Here is a 20,224-nt window from a genome sequence, read left to right as displayed (position 1 = left end):
GAGAGTCTCGTTTGATAACATCCACAATAGGAGCTCGAAATAAGGTTTTTTTATTCGGAACCTAACTAGTTGGAGTTTAATTACTCTATGAATAATAAATAAGAGTTTCTTGCTAAGTCCACTCATAGAATTCGAAATACGTTAATTTATTAAGTCTATAGCAGACATTAATTAATTAATTAATTAATGTTTCTATCTTAAGCACGGGAAATAAATCAAATGCAATTAAAGCAAACCCGGAATACATGTAATTTCGGATTTGGAAGGCAGTGCAATATTACTTCTGTAGTGACTGCTTGTAATATTCCAATATAAGCTTATATTAAATTGTGGGTTCATTTTAATTAGTAAAAAGCTAATTGGGTGAGGCCTGTTCCAAATTCTTCCTTAGATCCCTGACTGGGCCCAATGTGTGACTTAATATAAATAGGAGAATAAAGGAGACATGAATCACTTTTTTGAATACATAAAATTTTCGTCCCCCTCTGGAAAGAGAGAGCTCGAAATTTGTGCTTCCTCCGTGAGCAGGATCTGTCTTCCATTATTCGAGTCCTAGTACGTTGGTGAGATTTTCCCACACAAATATCAGCGTATAGTCTGGGACACCAGTCAGAAGATCTGAGGTCTTGTATTGAAGATCTTCACGTGGAGACGGAGCAAACCATCATCGATTCTTAATTGAATCTACGAGGTAAATTGGCTAATTCCGTAGTAAGCATGTTTTAGGGATTTTATATGCTAAAGCATGTTTTTAATTCAAGTTATGAGCATGATACATATGATAATTACGCGAATAGAATTTGTCTAAATAATCTGCTAAATAGATCAAATTCATATGATCGGTAAATTCATGCACGCTTCCACTGTCAACCCCTTCAATTGGTATCAGAGCCAGTCTTTGGCTCTGATTATTTGGATTTAAATTTCGCGAAATTCATGTATGCATGTGTTATTTGATTGCGAAGCATGTTCTTGGTGTTTTTGTTTAATTTTATGCATGATGAACTCAAGAACTATCGAATCAAAGAACTTGAATTGCTCGAACGCACCACGTGCAATCGAGGTAGGGATGTCGAGACAGTGGGAGCCGGGAGCTGTAATCACGGGGTGACGCGCAAACGAGTGGGGGCTCGTGCGCGCCGCCAGCCGAGACCACACGCACCAGACAGAACCCGGGTCGAGGTCGACGCGGCGGTGACTGGCGCGGAGTGGTGGTTCGTCCGAGAACCACCAAGACACCGCGAGACACCAGGCTAACCCTAGGCGGAAGGCTTCCCGAGACGAAGCTCCAGTCGTGGCCGAGACGTGTGCGCCATAAGGCGCGACGTGTGCCGAGACGAGAGGAGAATCCAGGCTCGGGAGGGACGAGACGGGCGATAGCAACTGGCCGAGAGCAGCGCCGCAGTCGTGCGTGCTGCTGGCCGAGAGTCGCGGCACCCGACGAGCCACGACACCGAGACGGACTTAGCGGCTGGCCGAGAGCTGAGGCGCCTGTGCGCGTCTCACTGGCTGAGAGCTGCCGAGACACCGACGAGCCGGTGGTCTAGCCAGGCGGCCGAGAGCATGTGCGCACTCATGCACTGCTGGCCGAGACGCTTCATGCGTCGTGATCCGACGACGAATTCGTCGGATCTTCGTCGTTCATCGTTCGTTCGAACCTCGTACGATGAGATAACGATGAAGGATTATTTTAATGATTATTTAATTATTTTATTAAAAGATATCATTAAAATATTATTATTTAATGGAAATAAAATCTTTTTGGAAGATTTGTCTAGATTTTAGGAATATTTTTATTATTATCTATATCTATGGAAATAAATAATATTATTTTATTCCTAGATGATATAGATGAGAATAATTTAATAGTTTCCTAATATTTATTTAGATTTAAGGAATATTTTTATTATTTTCTATATCTATGGAAATAAATAATATTATTTTGATTCCTAGATGATATGGATAAGAATAATTTAATAGTTTCCTAATATTTATATATCTAAGATCCTAAAAAGGATAGATATGTATGAATACATTAAATAATGAAATATCTCTTTCTAATCTTGAACATGTTTGAATTTAATTTTTCATGTCTTATTAAGAATTAAATAATTTATTTATTTTAGACAAATCTTATAGTAGACATGAATAAGAATTAAATTCTAGATCAACAATTTCCTAAAGGAAGATAACAACATTAATCTAAAGATTTAATTATCCAGTAGATTAAATACCAACAGAATTTAATTAAGCCTTAAACTGCCTCAAGGCTAAGGATAATTAAAGTAAAACCATAACCCAAAATATCTAAGCTATAATTACGAACTCAACGTTTGTATATAGTCTCCATCAATTGGTCTGCAATTTATGAAGCCTTTTTCTAATATTATCGCCACTTGCTCTGTGGGGACAATAATCCTAAGAAAATAGCAAGTTCATGAGGGCGGACTTCTCAAATATAAATAGTATGAACTAGAATGTGGTTTCCAATATTATCGCCACCTGCTCTGTGGGGACAATAATCCTAAGAAACTACGAGATTCAGAAGTTCACACAGAATTTATGAGATAGCTTGATCTTGTTAGCAGCACATAAGTATTGTTATGGGAGTGTGTTGTAGAAACGAGACTCTGTAATGCTAAAGAGATGGTCTTGCTTAGGCAACATTTGGCGGCCATGCCACTCTGTGGTCTCTGGACTATTCGTCGGTGCTGTGACCATTAAAATTGTAAGATTTTAATGCGTATTGACTTCCTCTGGAGGGTAAAAAATTTTAATTTTACAGTTGTAAGATTTTGAAAAGTTTTATGGTTAATCTAAACTTCTTACATAAGTTTATGACAATAGTAAAATACTCTGTTTTGCAGTGCAAATCAAATCGTTAATATATCGTTCAATCCTCTTTCTGCAATTCTCAAAGAAAATAAACTCGAGTGACAAAATTACATAGAATGGAAACAAAATTTGGACATCGTTTTCACAGCAGATGAGTACATCTTTGTGCTCACCACCCCGCGACCTCCAGTGCCACCGGCTAACGCTGCGGCAGGAGTCAGAGATGCACACAGACGGTGGCATAAGGCGAATGAGATGGCTAAGTGCTACATGTTGGCTTCTATGTCTTCGGTACTCAAGCATCAACATTCAGCCATGGAAACAGCCGCCGAGATTATGCAGAATCTCAAAAATCTTTTTGGTACTCAGAATCGAACGGCTAAGTCTCAAGCCTTTCGGAGTATCATATCGAAGACAATGAAGGAAGGCTCGTCTGTGAGGGACCACGTCCTCGAGATGATGGGCCACCTCAACTAAATTGAGGTCTTGGGAGGGACGATCGATCCCGAGTCCCGGGTGACTATCATCCTTCAAAGTCTTCCCCCTAGCTTCCAATAGTTCAAGCTCAACTTCGAGATGAACAAAAGGAATTACACCTTGGCAGAGCTGTTGACTGAACTTCAGTCGGCAGAGGACCTTATGGTCCACGCTAAGGCGGCCATGATGATTTCGGCGCCTCGTTCCTCTGGCATAAAGCCTAGCAAAGGAAAAAGGCAAGCACCGAACTTAGGACCGGCCAAGATAGCTAAGGGAAAGAAGAAGAAGAGGGCTAACAAGAAGCCCACGGGGAAGTGTTTCAAGTGTTGAGAGAAGGGGCATTGGAAGCCAGACTGTCCTAAACGGGGCAAGGCTACAGGTATGCACCAGGATCTAGTTGTTGAGTCTTGTTTGACTTCGACATCAATTTGCACTTGGGTTATTGACACATGAGCCACTGATCATATTTGTTTTGATCCTGACTTAATGCAGGTGACAAGACGGCTACATGATCGTGAGATAGCAATCACATCTACACAGTTTAATAATCGCAAATCAGAACTCAATACAACATCGAAAATTTCAAAGAAACGAAAGGAACCTTCAAGTTCAATGAACGAAACGTACTTATGGCACCTTAGACTTGGTCATGCAAATGAAAGGAGGATCCATTCTCTTGTTCAACAAGATCTTATTAAAGGTCTAGAGGAGGAACCTTTTTCATAAGTGCGAGTCATGCTTAGAAGGCAAGATGACCAAGAGGCCTTTTAAGGCTAAGGGCAATAAGGCCAAGGAAGTACTTGAGCTCGTTCATTCCGATGTATGTGGACCAATGTCAACGGAGGCAAGAGGTGGTTTTCGATACTTCATCACATTTATTGATGACTTCTCGAAAATTGGATATGTCTATTTGATGCGTCACAAGTCAGAGTCTTTTGACAAGTTTAAAGACTTTAAGACTCTTGTGCAGAAGTATCATGGAAAGAATATCAAAAGCCTACGATCTGATCGTGGAGGCGAATACCTCAGTGCCGAATTTTTGGACTACTTATCGGAGTCGGGTATTGAATCCCAACTGACTGCGCCGGGCACGCCCCAGCAGAACGGCGTGGCTGAAAGAAGGAACATGACCTTGTTAAATATGGTTCGATCGATGATGAGTTATGCACGTCTGCCTATTTCGTTTTGGGGACATGCCTTTCTTTCTGCAAGTCATATTTTAGACAATTTACCATCAAAATCCGTACCTAAAACTCCATATGAGTTGTGGACTGGGCGTAAGCCCAATCTACCACATCTCAAGGTTTGGGGTTGCCCGGCTCATGTATTGGAAAAGGATCCAACTAAGCTAGGATCTAGGACGGAGGTATGTTTGTTTATAGGATACCCCAAAGGGACGAAAGGTTATGAATTCTTTAGTCTCTGAGATAAGAAAGTCATTGTGAGCACTCACGCGACATTCTTAGAGGAAGACTATGTAATGAATCATAAACCCAGCAGTGAAGTGGCTCTTGATGAGCTAACTTCTGTCACAAGTTCCATTAACCAAGAACAAGTACCAAGTGTACAAACAATTCCCGAAACTTCAACTTCTACTCAAAATATTGTAGTGTCGCGCCGCAGTGGGAGGGTCTCACATGAGCCCGACAGATACATTGGTTTGGGGGAATCTATGGATCACTCCTCGGACAGCAATGTATTAGATCCCTGGAACTTTGCGGAAGCACTGGCAGATGTCGATCATTGCGAATGGGTGAAAGCAATGGATTCAGAACTACAATCTATGATAGACAAAGACGTCTACGATTTGTCCGTCCTACCCGAAGGCTGTACTGCCATTAGGAGTAAGTGGATATATAAACGTAAACGTGGACCCGATGGACGAGTTAAAGTCTTCAAAGCAAGACTAGTGGCCAAGGGGTATACCAAAAAGGAAGGCATCGATTATGATGAGACCTTCTCCCCAGTGGCCATGCTCAAATCGATCCGGATACTGTTGTCTATTTCAGCTTATATGGATTGGGATGTATGGCAGATGGACGTTGAGACTGCGTTTCTAAACGGCAGTCTTGAGGAGACCATCTACATGGAACAACCCGAAGGATATGCCATAAAGGGCAAAGAACACATGGTTTGGAAGCTTAAGAAGGCCATTTATGGCCTCAAGCAAGCATCTAGATCGTGGAACCAATGTTTCGATCAAACTATTTGCAAGTTTGGATTCGAAAAGTGCCCAAGTGAAAGCTGCGTGTATAAGAAAGTTGATAAGGGGAATGTAGTGTTCTTAGTTTTATATGTAGATGACATTCTTCTAATTGGAAACAATAAAAAGATGTTGTCATCAGTTCGAACATGGTTATCAAACCAGTTCGAGATGAAGGATATGGGAGACGCGGGACACATCCTCGGGATCAAGGTTCTTCGGAATCGAGAGAAGAAGATGTTGTGCTTATCTCAAGAATCTTACATCGAAACAGTACTTAGTCGTTTTAGCATGCAGGATGCCAAGAAAGGTTTCTTACCTTTTAGACATGGCATCCATTTATCTCAAGAGATGTGCCCTAAAACGCCGTCTGAGATACAGGAAATGAGAAGGATTCCATATGCTTCGGAAGTTGGAAGTCTCATGTATGCTATGCTTTGTACTAGACCTGATATTTGCTTTGTTGTTGGCATGGTGGCAAGATATCAGTCGAATCCGGGCCAAGGACATTGGACTGCCGTAAAGAACATACTCAAGTACCTTAAACGGACTAAGGACTATGCTCTAGTTTACAATGCAGTCGAGCTATGCCCTTTGGTATATACTGACTCAGACTTTCAAGCTGATCAGGACTCGAGAAAATCTACTTCAGGATATGTGTTCACCTTAGGAGGTGGAGCCGTAATTTGGAAGAGTGTGAAGCAGAAATGCATCGCGGAATCGACCATGGAAGCCGAGTATGTGGCAGCTTCGGAGGCTGCAAAAGAGGCTGTATGGTTCAAGAACTTCCTTATGAATTTAGGTGTGGTTTCGAATCTGCCCAAGAGCATCACCATTTATTGTGACAATTCTGGTGCTGTGGCAAACTCGAAAGAACCAAGAGCTCACAAAGTGAGCAAACACATAGAGCGGAAGTATCATATCATTAGAGATATAGTGCAGAGAGGAGACATAAAAGTGGTCAAGATTGCGTCAGAGAACAACCTGGCTGATCCTTTTACAAAGGCTTTGGCGGTGAAACCGTTCGAGTGCCACGTTGAAGGGATGGGAGTTCGACTCATTCAAGACCTCAACTCGCTTTCAGTATAAGTTGGAGAAATTTAGACGTGTGCACTACCATTTTGTATACTCGAAAACTGTTTTGAGTATAAGTGGGAGATTGTTAGGGTTTTGTATACTAGAAATCACCTTTCGAGCGATTGCATACTGTAAAACTCTAATGGTTATTTTCCAGTAAATACAACAGATTATTTTTGTCATAATGTTGTTATGTTTTACATTTAATGGTTGTTTATTGCATATTTAAATGTATAAGCAAACGTAACAAAGTCTAAGTCTTTGTTTTAGTAGACCGGTTGTGGGCGTCGTCCAATTTAAGGTAACACGGTCAGTTCTAAACAAAAAAAAATAAGAATTTCACAACCTAGATAGGCCTAGACTACCTATCGCGAAAGGTTGCAATGTCAGTCCGATTATTTCTAAGCCTTATTGAAATAAGATGACGTTGGTGTGGTATAGCACTGAATGGATCTAATAGCAAGACGAGTCTTTATGCTATCTACTGAAAGACGAGGTCTTGATAATTAATTTCTTAATCAATGTACGTTAGCATTGAGCATACGATATTGAGTATCCACTACTTTGACTTACCAAATGTGCGGGTTTTTCGTAACCCAACGATCCAGGTATATTGGGTAGTGGTGATCATTATCTAGAGGTGGTATGATTGCTATTATGTTGAAACGTGCGCGAGGAGAGTGTCGTTTGATAACATCCACAAGAGGAGCTCGAAACAAGGTTGTTTTATTCGGAACCTAGCTAGTTGGAGTTTAATTACTCTATGAATAATAAATAGGAGTTTCTTGCTAAGTCCACTCTTGGAATTCGAAATACGTTAATTAATTAAGTCTATAGCAGACATTAATTAATTAATGGATGTTTCTATCTTAAGCGCGGGAAATAAATCAAATGCAATTAAAGGAAACCCGGAATACTTGTAATTTCGGATTTGGAAGGCAGTGCAATATTACTTCTGTAGTGGCTGCTCGTAATATTCCAATATAAGCTTATATTAAATTGTGGGTTCAATTTAATTAGTAAAAAGCAAATTGGGTGAGGCCTGTTCCAAATTCTTCCTTAGATCCCTGACTGGGCCCAATGTGTGACTTAATATAAATAGGAGAATAAAGGAGACAGAAATCACTTTTTTGAATACATAAAATTTTCGTCCCCCTCTAGAAAGAGAGAGCTCGAAATTTGTGCTTCCTCCGTGAGCAGTTTATGTCTTCCATTATTCGAGTCCTAGTACGTTGGTGAGATTTGCCCACACAAATATCAGCGTATAGTCCGGGACACCAGTCAGAAGATCCGAGGTCTTGTATTGAAGATCTTCACATGGAGACGGAGCAAGCCATCATCGATTCTTAATTGAATCTATGAGGTAAATTGGCTAATTCCGTAGTAAGCATGTTTTAGGGATTTTATGTGCTAAAGCATGTTTTTAATTCAATTTTTAATTCAAGTTATGAGCATGATACATGTGATAATTACGCGAATAGAATTTGTCTAAATAATCTGCTAAATAGATCAAATTCATATGATCGGTAAGTTCATGCACGCTTCCGCTACCAACCCCTTCACCTTCATCCATTGAAGATGATCCACTTTCTTTTTTGGTTTGTCCCAACCAAAATGACCTATTAGTAAAAATAGAAACTCTTTTATCTCTACTTTATTCTCTACATTCAACACACATAATTAATTTACATAAAATCTCGTGCTGCTTAAAAAGTGGATCATCTTCCTTGAAACGGAGGGAGTACTAAAAAGATAATCTACCTATCCAATACATGGTTAGATGGAAAGGCAAATAGCTAGCGTTTTTTGTTTTTGAGTGAAGTAATATATTATTTTGTGTGAAGGTTTAGGCTAGTATATATAAGCATGCCGGAAAATCCAATTCCGCAAAAGATTTTTATTTTTATTTTGTAATCTCTAATCAAATTAATTAACTTATTTTGTATAGACTGTTTTCAAAAAAAATTCTTGTAGTATGTGAGTTGGATGATCGTCCAATATTTACGAAAAACACAAGTAATATTTGGAAAACATTTTAAACACCACAAATTGGTTATATATAGCTACTATCTATTGTTTTGTATATTTGAATTGTGAATTATATATGAACAAAAATAAATGTATATGTGTCGGATGTGTAACATAGAAAGATGAATAACTTATCGGACATGATACAACCAAAAACAATGGAAAACGAACGAATGAAAAATACAGGAAACACTGATTATCACTTGATTATCCATTTATGATTAGGTTGTGTGATTGAATCTCGTGAATCAAACACGATACACTATCATCTAGCCATGAATCCACACCATGTTTTGGATATACAAGAAACGTGTAAGATTCGAGGTCGGCAAATACTCTTATGTGCCGATTGATTTTCCCAAATAAACATTTTTTTCCCATAGCCAAGAGTCGAACTATCATCTTATAAGCCCAGATTTTCGTCGGACATTTGCACAACCGTCTATTTCATCACCCGAGAAAGCTTGTCGTACGATGACATAGAAGAGGCGGTCAGAGAACCAATCATATCCAAGGAGGAGTTAATGTGCAGACCCGTGATCGAGCTCATATGGGAAATGGATGGTCGATTTAAATATCCGGATGATATATTCCTATGCGTTGGCAAAGGCCGCCACAACGCCATGATGGAGTTTTGTGGTGGTGGGGGTGCCCCATCTGCTTGGCGGAGATCGGTGGTACGGTACCCCAACGTTGAGAATGCCGTGTAGCCATTTGTTTCACTCCGCTTGCCTCGTGCTTTGGCTGCGGCGTGGTTACTCTTGTCCTCTTTGCCACTACGAGACGCCATCGATCAATCTGAGTTTTTGATACGACCCATGATGCGGATGGAGGTGGGGTCGAGTGGGGTCGGCCGACCCCACCGCCATCCCTTCTGAACTGCCGGAATACTCCTCCCAACGGCCCTCGACCCCACGGCGTTCGGAACTCTGCCCCATGATTCATCTTCAAGCTGCGCGCAGCTTTTGCACCTCCATTGTTATTTCCTCTACTGCTAAATCTTTTATGATCTCTATTATAATGGTTAATACTTTCTGCTCGGTATCTAAATTAATTTTAATTCAAATTAAGGGTTTGAAGCGTAGAACATAGCCTGTGCAAAAAAAGATTCGGTGCATTATATTATAGGAGTATAGTTTATTGAACATCTTGTAGTCATGTTTTATTAATTAATTTATTTTATTATCGTGATAAATTTTAACCTAATTTTAATAGATATTCCCTCAGTCCGATAAAAATATGAATATTTGGAATGAAACGGAAATTAATGTACAATTGTTAAAATAAGAGATAAATGGAAAGAAAAAATAATTATAGTATTGTTAGTGGAGAATGTGGCTCATCTACTAGAAAAGGAAGTTACCAAATACTATAAAAAGAGATAATTTTATGTGACATTCCAAAATGAAAATGTATTTATTTTTATGGGACGGATGGAGTAATATCTATCTTTTACTTTTAATTATTGATTTTAGTTACCTTCTATTTTAGATTAATAGATACTCCATTCGTCCCACAATAAAAGTCATATTTTGTCATTTCGGTCCGTCCTACAATAAGAGTCACATTTCACTTTTATCATAAATGGTAAATAGGTCTCACATTCCACTAGCTCACTTCACTCACATTTTATTATAAAAAATCAATATAAAAAAGTGGGCCTCGTGTTCCACTCACTTTTCCTACCCACTATTCTTTACATTTCTTATTGCAGCAAGATCTGCCCTTCCGTTGCCAACTGCGCTACGCCCTTGCTTAAAACTCATGTCTACATCAAATGTGACTCATATTATGGGACGGATAGAGTGTTCATTTTTTTAAAAATCTCGAGTTTCCATCAACTCTTCTAATGCTAATGGCGAACAAAAACAACAGCAACTAGAAGATATTTTCGCAACTAATTTTGACAGTTTCATAATATCGTAGAAGTACATATAAAATAGAGATATTTCATTTATAATGTATCTTTATAAGTATATATATTAGTATATTTTATTATTTTTTTCGACCCCACGGGATTTTATTCCTGGATCCGCCATTAGATGAACCCATAAGGATGAATCTAGCACCACCACGGCCACGAAGTCCTATCAAGACTATGATCGGCTTTACAATGTTCTATATTGTTATTTATTCTATTTTGATTGTAAAAGTTGAACCAACATGGTCCTTAATTTATAAATAGTGAAATTGTTATTATTTTGGGGCTATGAAATAACTAAGCTACGGCAAACCCCGATCACTCGGATAAGGTTTTCACCTTATCAGTTTGACAACATTTAATGTTTTATCAAGATTTGATCTTTGAGATTTTTTAATGTTTAAATTTGAAGAAAAGGACATTGTTTGGAGTTGATGGTTCTCCTAACTCTATGCAATTGATGCAAGCCTAAACTCAAACTTATGTTGTTCGCAATTGATACAAAATCGATGTTGTTTCCTTTCAAAAACAACCCCCTTTGAGTTGCAGGACGATGGCTCCACATGGTTTCAAAATTTTTACTTTTTACTAGACAGATAATATAGAATAATTACTTATATTCAATTTACGAATGAGATTTTACTAATTATTCAGTAAAAAAAATTTGAAAATATATTAAAATTAAAATTTTAAAATAAATATCTACAAAAAAATTAATTTTTTACTGAATATTCTATAATTATTTTGAATAAAAAGTTTTCATATCATTTCTTTTTAATTTTGTAAAATAATATAACTAATGCTAACAAAACTAATTTTTTAACTTAATTAAATTGAACTAAAAGAAAGATATCCCTTAAAAAAGTTAAATAAAAATATAATTTATATATATGTGGAATTTGGTCAAAAATTATCATGATATCCTTTTTTGGCGGGAAATGATCGCTAATTGTGGGAAAAGGTGAGAAAAATATATCGAGAAATGAATTGACTATATTTTGGGCAGAGAAAGTGGTCTTCACAATGAAAAAAAGTGATCTTTCCAAAGAATTTGGCTTAGAGGAGAAGCTTTGTAGCATTATCTATAAAAATGCACCATTGCTATAAAAGCAAGCTTCTGTTGTAGAGATGGAAGATAGAGATCCAGCACTGCCTTTGAAGTAAGCCACAATCTCGAAGGAAAGAAAATCAAAGTCATTTAATATTAGTAAACAACTTATATCTATTTATTCCAGTAAATAATAACTATTAAAATAATTTAAAGAAATTTTAAAAACTTCTTGATTTATGCCCAACAAGGAGGATTTTTGTGTTTTATGAAAGCCTGAGTTCTCTGAATTTCAGTTTTTTCAAAATAACTCATATCTTCTTCAAATTTTAGTCCACCTACTTAAATTAATGCAGTTTTTGGGTTGTTCAATCCATCATCTCCAACTGTCTTTTTAAACTTTTTTTTTTAACTGCCTTTTTAAACTTGAGCTCAACTTTTTAATTTATGATACTCATATAATAGATGACATACTTGGGGAATGACACATGATTTTAGGAGACGTTTTTTTATGTGTTAGGTGGAAAGAGAAAATAATATATTTATATTAATGTCAGAGATAGCTTTTTCCTAAAAAAATGAAATGTGACATCTTTTGTGGGACAAACTAAAAAGGAAAGTGTGACATCTATTATGGGACGGAGGGAGTATTACTTAGGGGTGTCGAAACAGGTAGTGGGTAACAGATAATTCCCAACCCGACGTGATACTCGACGAAATCGGGAAACAGGCGGGTCGGATATTCATATTTTGGGTTTTGCGGGTATTGGATATACCCGTTAATCCCAAGATACCCAATATTTATATAAGTATTTTATAATTTTTTATTTTTTATTTTAATACCTGCCGTCAGAATATAATTTTTTTTAGTAATTTAGTATTGAGCTTGTTTATTAAGTTTTAACTTTTTAATTAGTTAAGTTTTTGTCTTTTTTTCCCACTCTTCTTTCTACTCTACCTTTGTGCCTTAGGTCAGCCGCAACCGATCCCTTAGCCGTCTCTTATCTCGTCCCGAAGAGACGAGACGGATAAGAGACGGCGTTGCAGCCTTCCGTCTCCATCCCGTCCCAGACGAATCGGAGCTCGCCACATTTTAGTGATTACCACCTTTTCTATATAATTCTCACATCAAACCCCATGATAATTTTGTCCATATTGGAGTGAAAAGGAGGGAAATGAAATGCACTAGGAAATCTTTGCTTCATAATTAAACCAGGAAAAATTGTAGATCACATAAAAAGGGTGGAACACATCATAGGTTATTTTCAAATCTAGGCGTGCACTAAAATATCATGGAATTTTTCATTGATAGATAGTAAAATTTATTTTATATCAAGCTGCATCAAATAGAGAAGATGTAAAATCCCAAGAAGACACAGTGAGAAGATTAAGCTTTTGTACCTTTCTTTGTTTGAAGGGTCATCCTGGGGTTTCATTGCAGAGAAAAGCAAAACTTCCTGCGCACACAAAAATTTCAAACTCCAATCCAATGCGACCTTTATATTCTGTGAATCAGTTAACAGCCCCAAACCCCAACCGCCATTTGGAGGTAATCCATATTCAAGTGCCGTACACAAAGTCTCATCCAAAAAAAGATGAAACTCAGACAAACAAATAAGTTGTCAGAGTAACATACTTCATGCTTGTTGATGAACAGCTCAAATCTCTGAGTGAGGCCTGGTTTACACATGATGAAAGCAGGGTTTACACATGTCTCCTCAACAAGCTGCATCCATAATATATGCTTAATAACAACAGGGGAACAACGCATCTTACTTTGTCTAATAATCTAGTCGTTGTTTGAGGAGGTGGGCATTTCATTTCAAACTTGGCACATGCATCCACCAGATATTTATTGGTTTCCTCACTGCAGAGGTCATTAGGTATGTTAAGATTAGCCATCCTCTCTCTCTAATTCTTCTATCATATCCATCCGCCTGTACAAGTAAAAAAGACATGCAAACATATACATGACAATTAAGATACAAGTATTGGCATAATTAAATTATTCACAAGTGCAGGAGGAGTGAAATCGATCTCATTGGCATGATATTTCTGTAAGTTCCCTCACCAGACCTACCAAACCAGAATTTCATTGAGAAAACCGAGCATACAGTTTTATAGTAGTTAGATCATAACTGAGCATATCTTCAGTTAGCATTCATCAGGTCATTGTAGTCGGCAAAAGCCATGTAAAACTCACAACTCGGGATTGTGAGTTAGGTCAATTCCCTCATTTCTAAACTGCTTCCCAACTAGTTCCTTCAGATATATGGCCGTTGGTGTAAGGCCTTCACTTGTTGGCATGCTAGACATCGTTCCACAAATGACGCTACGTCTCCTTTCATTCCATTCCACCAAAACCGTTGTTTCAAATCCCGATACATCTTCGTGCTTCCGGGGTGTGCGGTGTAAGGCGTGTCGTGCGCTTCACTCAAAATCTCCTCTTTTAGCACCTCATCGCTTGGCACACACAATCGTCCATCATACGTCAAAGCATTATCCGCCTCCTCACGGTAATGATCAAGCTTCTCGGCTCTCACCTTCGCACGTAATTCCTCCAACTTTCCATCACGTCACTGGGCTTCTATGAGCTTGGTCCTCAAATCTGGCTCAATCACTAGTGTCGCCAATCTTGCACCCACTGTCTCGGGCGCTTTCACTATCTCCACTCTCATCTTGTCGAACTCGTGAATCAGTGCTTCCTCTTGCGTTAGGAAATAAGCCAGTTGAGGTTGGTTCTTCCTACTCAAAGCATCGGTGACCACGTTCGCCTTGCCCGGATGGTAATTAATACCGCAGTCATAGTCTTTCACGACCTCTAACCAACGTCGTTGTCGCATGTTTAGCTCCTTCTACTCGAAGAAGTACTTGAGACTCTTGTGATCGGTGTAGATTTCGCATCTCACTCCGTAGAGATGATGTCTCCAAATTTTCAGTGCATGCACCACTGCTGCTAACTCCAAATCGTGCGTCGGAAAATTCAACTCATTCGGTCTCAACTGTCGGGAAGCATATGCTATCACCTCCCCATCTTGCATTAACACACATCCTAGTCCTACTTTCGACGCGTCCGTATAGACAGCGAAGTCCTTGTCGGGTTCTGGTACCGCTATGACTGGTGCTGTAGTCAATTTCTTCTTCAATAGTTGGAAACTCACCTCGCACTCTGGCGTCCAAACCACCTTAATTCCTTTCTTTAGTAGTTGCGTCATCGGTCTCGCAATCTTAGAGAATCCCTTGATGAATCGTCGATAATATCCCGCCAATCCCAAGAAACTGCGGATTTCACTTGGTGTTTTCGGCGATTTCCAATTCTGTACGGCCTCGACCTTTGCTGGGTCTACTTGAATCCCATTTGCCGTCACAATATAACCAAGGAAGTTCACTCGAGTCAACCAAAACTCACACTTACTAAACTTGGCATAAAGTTTCTCCCCTTGCAACGTTTCCAACACTGTTCGTAGGTGCTGTCCATGCTCCTCCTCGTTCTTCGAGAATACCAACACGTCGTCGATGAAGACTAACACAAACTTGTCAAGATACTCGTGGAAAACTCGGTTCATCAAGTCCATGAAAACGGCTGGGGCGTTGGTCAGCCCAAATGGCATCACGACGAATTCATAATGGCCATAACGAGTGCGAAAAGCAGTCTTAGGCACATCCTCTCGTCGGACCTTTAGTTGATGATACCCTGATCTCAAATCCATTTTCGAGAATACGCCCGCTCCTCGAAGTTGGGCAAACAAGTCGTCAATCCTTGGCAGTGGGTACTTATTATTCAAGGTCATCTTGTTAAGCTCTCGGTAGTCGATGCACATCCTCATCGTTCCATCCTTCTTCTTAACGAACAAAACTGGCGCTCCCCATGGTGACACACTGGGTCGAATGAAACCCAAGTCTAACAGTTCCTGCAACTGAACCTTCAACTCGGCCAACTCCTTAGGGGCCATTCGGTATGGCGCCTTTGATACTGGCGCCGACCCTGGTTCCAAATCAATAGTGAACTCCACTTGTCTGTCGGGTGGCGGTCCTGGCAAAGCTTCTGGAAACACATCGGAAAAATCTCACACTACTGACACGTCTTCCACTTTCAAATCCTTCTTTTCCTCCCCATTCAAGTACACCAGATACGCCGGACGCCCTTTTCTTATCATCGTAGATGCTTGCAAAGCAGAGATTATGGAGGTTCGTCGGTTCATGGAGATCCATACAGGATAGCCGGCTCTTCGCCCGGGGCTTGAAAAGAAATCTGCCTCTCTTTATAGTAAATCGTTGCGTGGTTCTCGGTAAGCCAATCCATTCCCAAGATTATGTCTACATTCTCCAAAGGCATAACGTGCAAAAGCTGGGCCACTACTCCTAATTCTCCTAACACAAACTCTATGTTCGAGCAAGTTCTCACAATGTCAATCAATCCTCCAACCGGTGAAGATACATTCAAATTCGATTCAAGCATTGCAGTAGGGAGTTCTAAGGCATTCACACATGACATGGAAATAAAAAAAAGCGAAGCACCCGTATCAAACAGCACAATAATAGGCAGTTGTTGGAGCTTTCTCATACCTGCCAAATTCTCTTTGCCCTTGCTGGCTTGGGGTTCCTGCCCTTGATTCCCTTTGAGCGCATATGCACTTGCTTGTTGTGGGGCCACTTGTCGGATTGGTTGAGGCTGCTGTGGTGGTCTCTGTCCTTGCCCATTCTTCACTCCACCTTTGTTGTTGTTTGGGCACTCTCGAGACACGTGCCCATTTCCACCACAGGCATAACACCGAATGCCTCCAACTCGGCACTCCCCAATATGATGCTTGGAGCACCGATTACAGTAGGGTGTTCTCTGCGGGTTTCCCCTCTGATGTGGCACAATTTGGCGCCCATGATTCTGTGGTTGCCGAAAAGTGGAGAAACGCCTCTTGTTATCAAAAGGAGCTCAGTTTCCCTCCCATTTCCTCTTGTCTCTAAAGTTCGCTTGGGGTGCAGATGGGGTAGGGTTTGTTGTCCTCTCATTCTTGGGCAGTGCTTCCTCCACATCTAAGGCACAGCCCAATACCTCGGAATAAGGAATTCCCCTGCGACTAGCCACCGCTACCCTTATCTCTGGCCTAAGGCCGGAACGGAACTTCGCGGCCATCTTCTCGTCTGTATCCACCAATTCTGGCGCATAACGAGTCATCTCACATAGGGCGCGGTCGTACTCCGTGACCGTCATACTTCCTTGTTTTAAAGTGTGGAACTCCACTACCTTCGCCCCGTCGATAACTCATGGGAACATACTTATTGTAAACTTCTTCCTTAAACTCCTCCCAAGTAAACGCCTCACGGCGAGCGGGGTCCATAGTTCTCTTCTTCGTTTCCCACCAAAAGTCAGCGGGTCCTGTCAGCTGATACGTCACGCAGGCCAGGCGTTCTCTGTCCGTGCATCCCATAAACTCAAAGACACGCTCAATGTCGCGTACCCATGCCTCCGCCTTCGGGGGATCTCCCAATCCATCGAACTTGGGTGGGTTCTCTTTCCGAAAGGCTTTGATGTACTCCCTTTCGTTTGGTTGGGGTAGAGGTGGTGGTGGAGGCGGGGGCGGATTCCCAACACTTCCTTCTGTCTGCCCCCCCACATTGTTCTCCACACGCGGACCACGTCTACGTCTTGGGGGCATGTTGATCTAAAACCCAGGTTAGCACCGTTGTGAGTACATCGTTATTAAAACATCATCGCTTTCATGCCCGCGTACGATACGGTAAAAAAGAACACAAGTACTTAAAAGCACGTGAAAAGGGAACTTCCATAAACAACGTGGGAAAAGAAGGACATAGCATTTGATCGCAAAACAAAAAGGTACTACTTCCATCGTTTTAACAACTTAAGGAAAAAAAACAACATCACTCATCTATCTAGTGTTAAGATCCTCTTCCGGGTCTTCTTCCTCTTCCGGGTCCTCTTCCTCTTCTACGTGATACTCGTCAACCATGCGGAGGGCTTCTTCGATATCCATGCTATCTTCCACATAATCATCCTCAAAACCCGGAACCATGCTTTCTTGTGGTACGGCTTCTCTTTCTGCCGTGGGTTTAACCTCGATCACGTCTTTGTCTTCCCATACCGTTTCATCTTTTCCTTCTTGTGTCGACGGTGGTCGCTCGGAACGTGAGTCAATCAAAGCACACGTTAAGGCCTTTAGAAAACCTTTCATGTCGCCAGCCATCATCTGGTTTCTTGGTTCGTACCACGTGAACCGACTGGCTGTTGTTTCCGTCCAAGACTCCCAATTGTCGGGCATCAACTCAAATAGTCTCCTTATGCCACCATAGGCCGTTACATGGTACCCGCAGACATCTCGCCATAGGGTCTCAAAACGGGCAACAACCTCTCTCAAGGCTTTGCCTTCCTCTCTCTCATAGTGGTCGTAATCGTATATCGCTTGTCGTATTCTGGCACTATACTGACTGCTCTTGAGCGCGGTTCGTTTCGTTCGCACCATCTATGTGAAGACGAAAGTTTCTTTTAAAACACCAAAAGTATTATTGTTTGTTCGAAAAAGTTCTTAAGTTTGTCGCGTAGTTTGAAAATTTGTCGTTGTCTTAACGTTTCATATCTTTGCATGCTATCGTGGTAATATTTTCGCGCATTATACACATTTAGCAGCATCACTAAGTTCATGCTCACACGTATTCATACCATATCGATATCACCTTTGTATATACAATACATGTCTTAATTATCATGTCAATCATACTTGTATTCCACGCAATCATGCTATTACAACATCATATTTACGCACATAATGCATGCTTAAATTATCATACCGATCATGCTCATATAATCATTCCATTACAACTCATCCTTATGCATATCATTCATTCACATGCGTAACTTGTCAACGTCATATCATATCATCATACATTTTCATGCATCAATCTTCCATACTTTCAACAATTTAAACATACCTCACTTTCATCGGTTGAGCGTGATGCTTTGGATGTTGAGCCTTCGTGACACTTCTAGTCAAATAAGGGTTCACTAACTTAGACTTAAAGTGAAAGAAGACTCTCGGACCAGAGCGAAAGAACGAAGCTCTGATACCACTCTGTCACGACCGCCCATACAAGGGTACCACAATGCGGCGATCGTGACCGACATGCATGGATAACAATTTAAAGAGAACATCTTGATTAACTTAAAGGAAGAAAACAACTTAGTTTAAAAAGTTTAAAGTTAAAAAAAAAAAATTTTTGAAAAGACATAAGGTAAAATACTTTTAAAAAGGACAACGGGAAAAATTAGACTTAAGAAATACATCAACTAACTAAAGTTGAACAAATACTTAACTTAAATCTCGAAGAATAAAATTTTAAAAAGACAACGTAAACACTAGTTTAAAACTCATCACCACCATACATGTTCACACACAAAACATAAAGGAAAGATTAAGTCTTGAGTCATAGTTCAAGTTATAGCAGCGGAAAATACGGTTCAAGGAGAGTCAAGGACGACGCCTATGTATGACGACACAACGCATCCTAAGTACTTAAGCCGGCTCAACATCCACCGCAACATCCCGCTCAACCTGCACATAAGAAAATAAAATGCAGGGCTGAGTACTTGTTGTACTCAATGGGCTCATGCCGAAAACATTTTAATAATAGTTATGTCATCCATACCAGTGATCTCGAGTTTTATGTAGTAAGAAAATATCACGAGAAACACAAAAATATTCAAGTCTGGCCAGACAATTTATCTCCCCACTTTTCACATCAATCCATCAATCACATCACAGTGCGACGATAGTGTGGCCACACTATTCGCCCACGAGACCGGCCGACTTGCAAGGACGGCTCGCGATCCCACCAGTGTACACAGCCCGATAGGGTTTACGGCCCTACTCGGACCCGAATTCGTTTCACAACACAGCCATATAGCCTAACGGAGTAAACTCATACGAACTAGGCATCAGGCACACAATCTCATAACAAAAACAACATGGCATGACATAACAGTTAAACCACCCTTATATCTCCACATAATATTTTTCGGAAAAGTAAAGAGGTTTGAAAAGAAAGCCCACCTCAGTCGCTTAGCAATTCACAACCCAACTTAGCAACTCTCGATCCTCGAGTTCACGAATACACAACACCCTTGTCAACGACAACATAAGTCAGTCTTACACTTCAACATATTACTATGCATGTCCTATCGTCTCTCTCTCATCGTCTTTCTCAATCCCCCAACTCAACATACGTCAAAAAGGTGTAAAGACACACGTATCGCATTACAACTTATCACATGTGCTTACACCATTTAGACACGTTCCTTGGACATACATGCATCATACAATACTTTTAAACTTGAAAATAAGAGTTATTTTAACAAGGCAGAAAACTGGCAGAACTGCGCGACCGTTTGGTAAAAATTACTATAAATTCACCCGACCTCAAAAGAAGCTAAATTTTGGTCACAGTACAGAAGACACATTCAAGTTCGTCCATGAAGATTTTCACACCGAAATCACGTCATTTAGTCAGTCATATCACATATTAAACTCTCTGTCGTAACATACAATTTCTGACAGTATTGCGCAGTTTCTTTGAAAAATTCACCATAAATTCATAAGATGCCCAAAAAGGCTGAAAATTTAACACG

The 20,224-nt window shown here is 40.1% G+C and overlaps 1 long non-coding RNA gene across 1 annotated transcript; it reads left to right on the top strand.

The window, feature by feature from the left end:
* The first annotated feature begins 12,839 nt into the window (after positions 1 to 12,839).
* On the top strand, positions 12,840 to 13,504 carry LOC121741064. The gene is made up of 2 exons (XR_006037765.1): positions 12,840 to 13,138; positions 13,247 to 13,504. It is a non-coding gene; the product is annotated as an uncharacterized LOC121741064 (long non-coding RNA).
* Positions 13,505 to 20,224: the final 6,720 nt, after the last annotated feature.

This window comes from Salvia splendens, chromosome 7 (genome assembly GCF_004379255.2).
Source record: "Salvia splendens isolate huo1 chromosome 7, SspV2, whole genome shotgun sequence".
Classification (NCBI taxonomy): Eukaryota; Viridiplantae; Streptophyta; class Magnoliopsida; order Lamiales; family Lamiaceae; genus Salvia; species Salvia splendens.
This window is presented reverse-complemented; position numbering and strand designations above follow the sequence as displayed.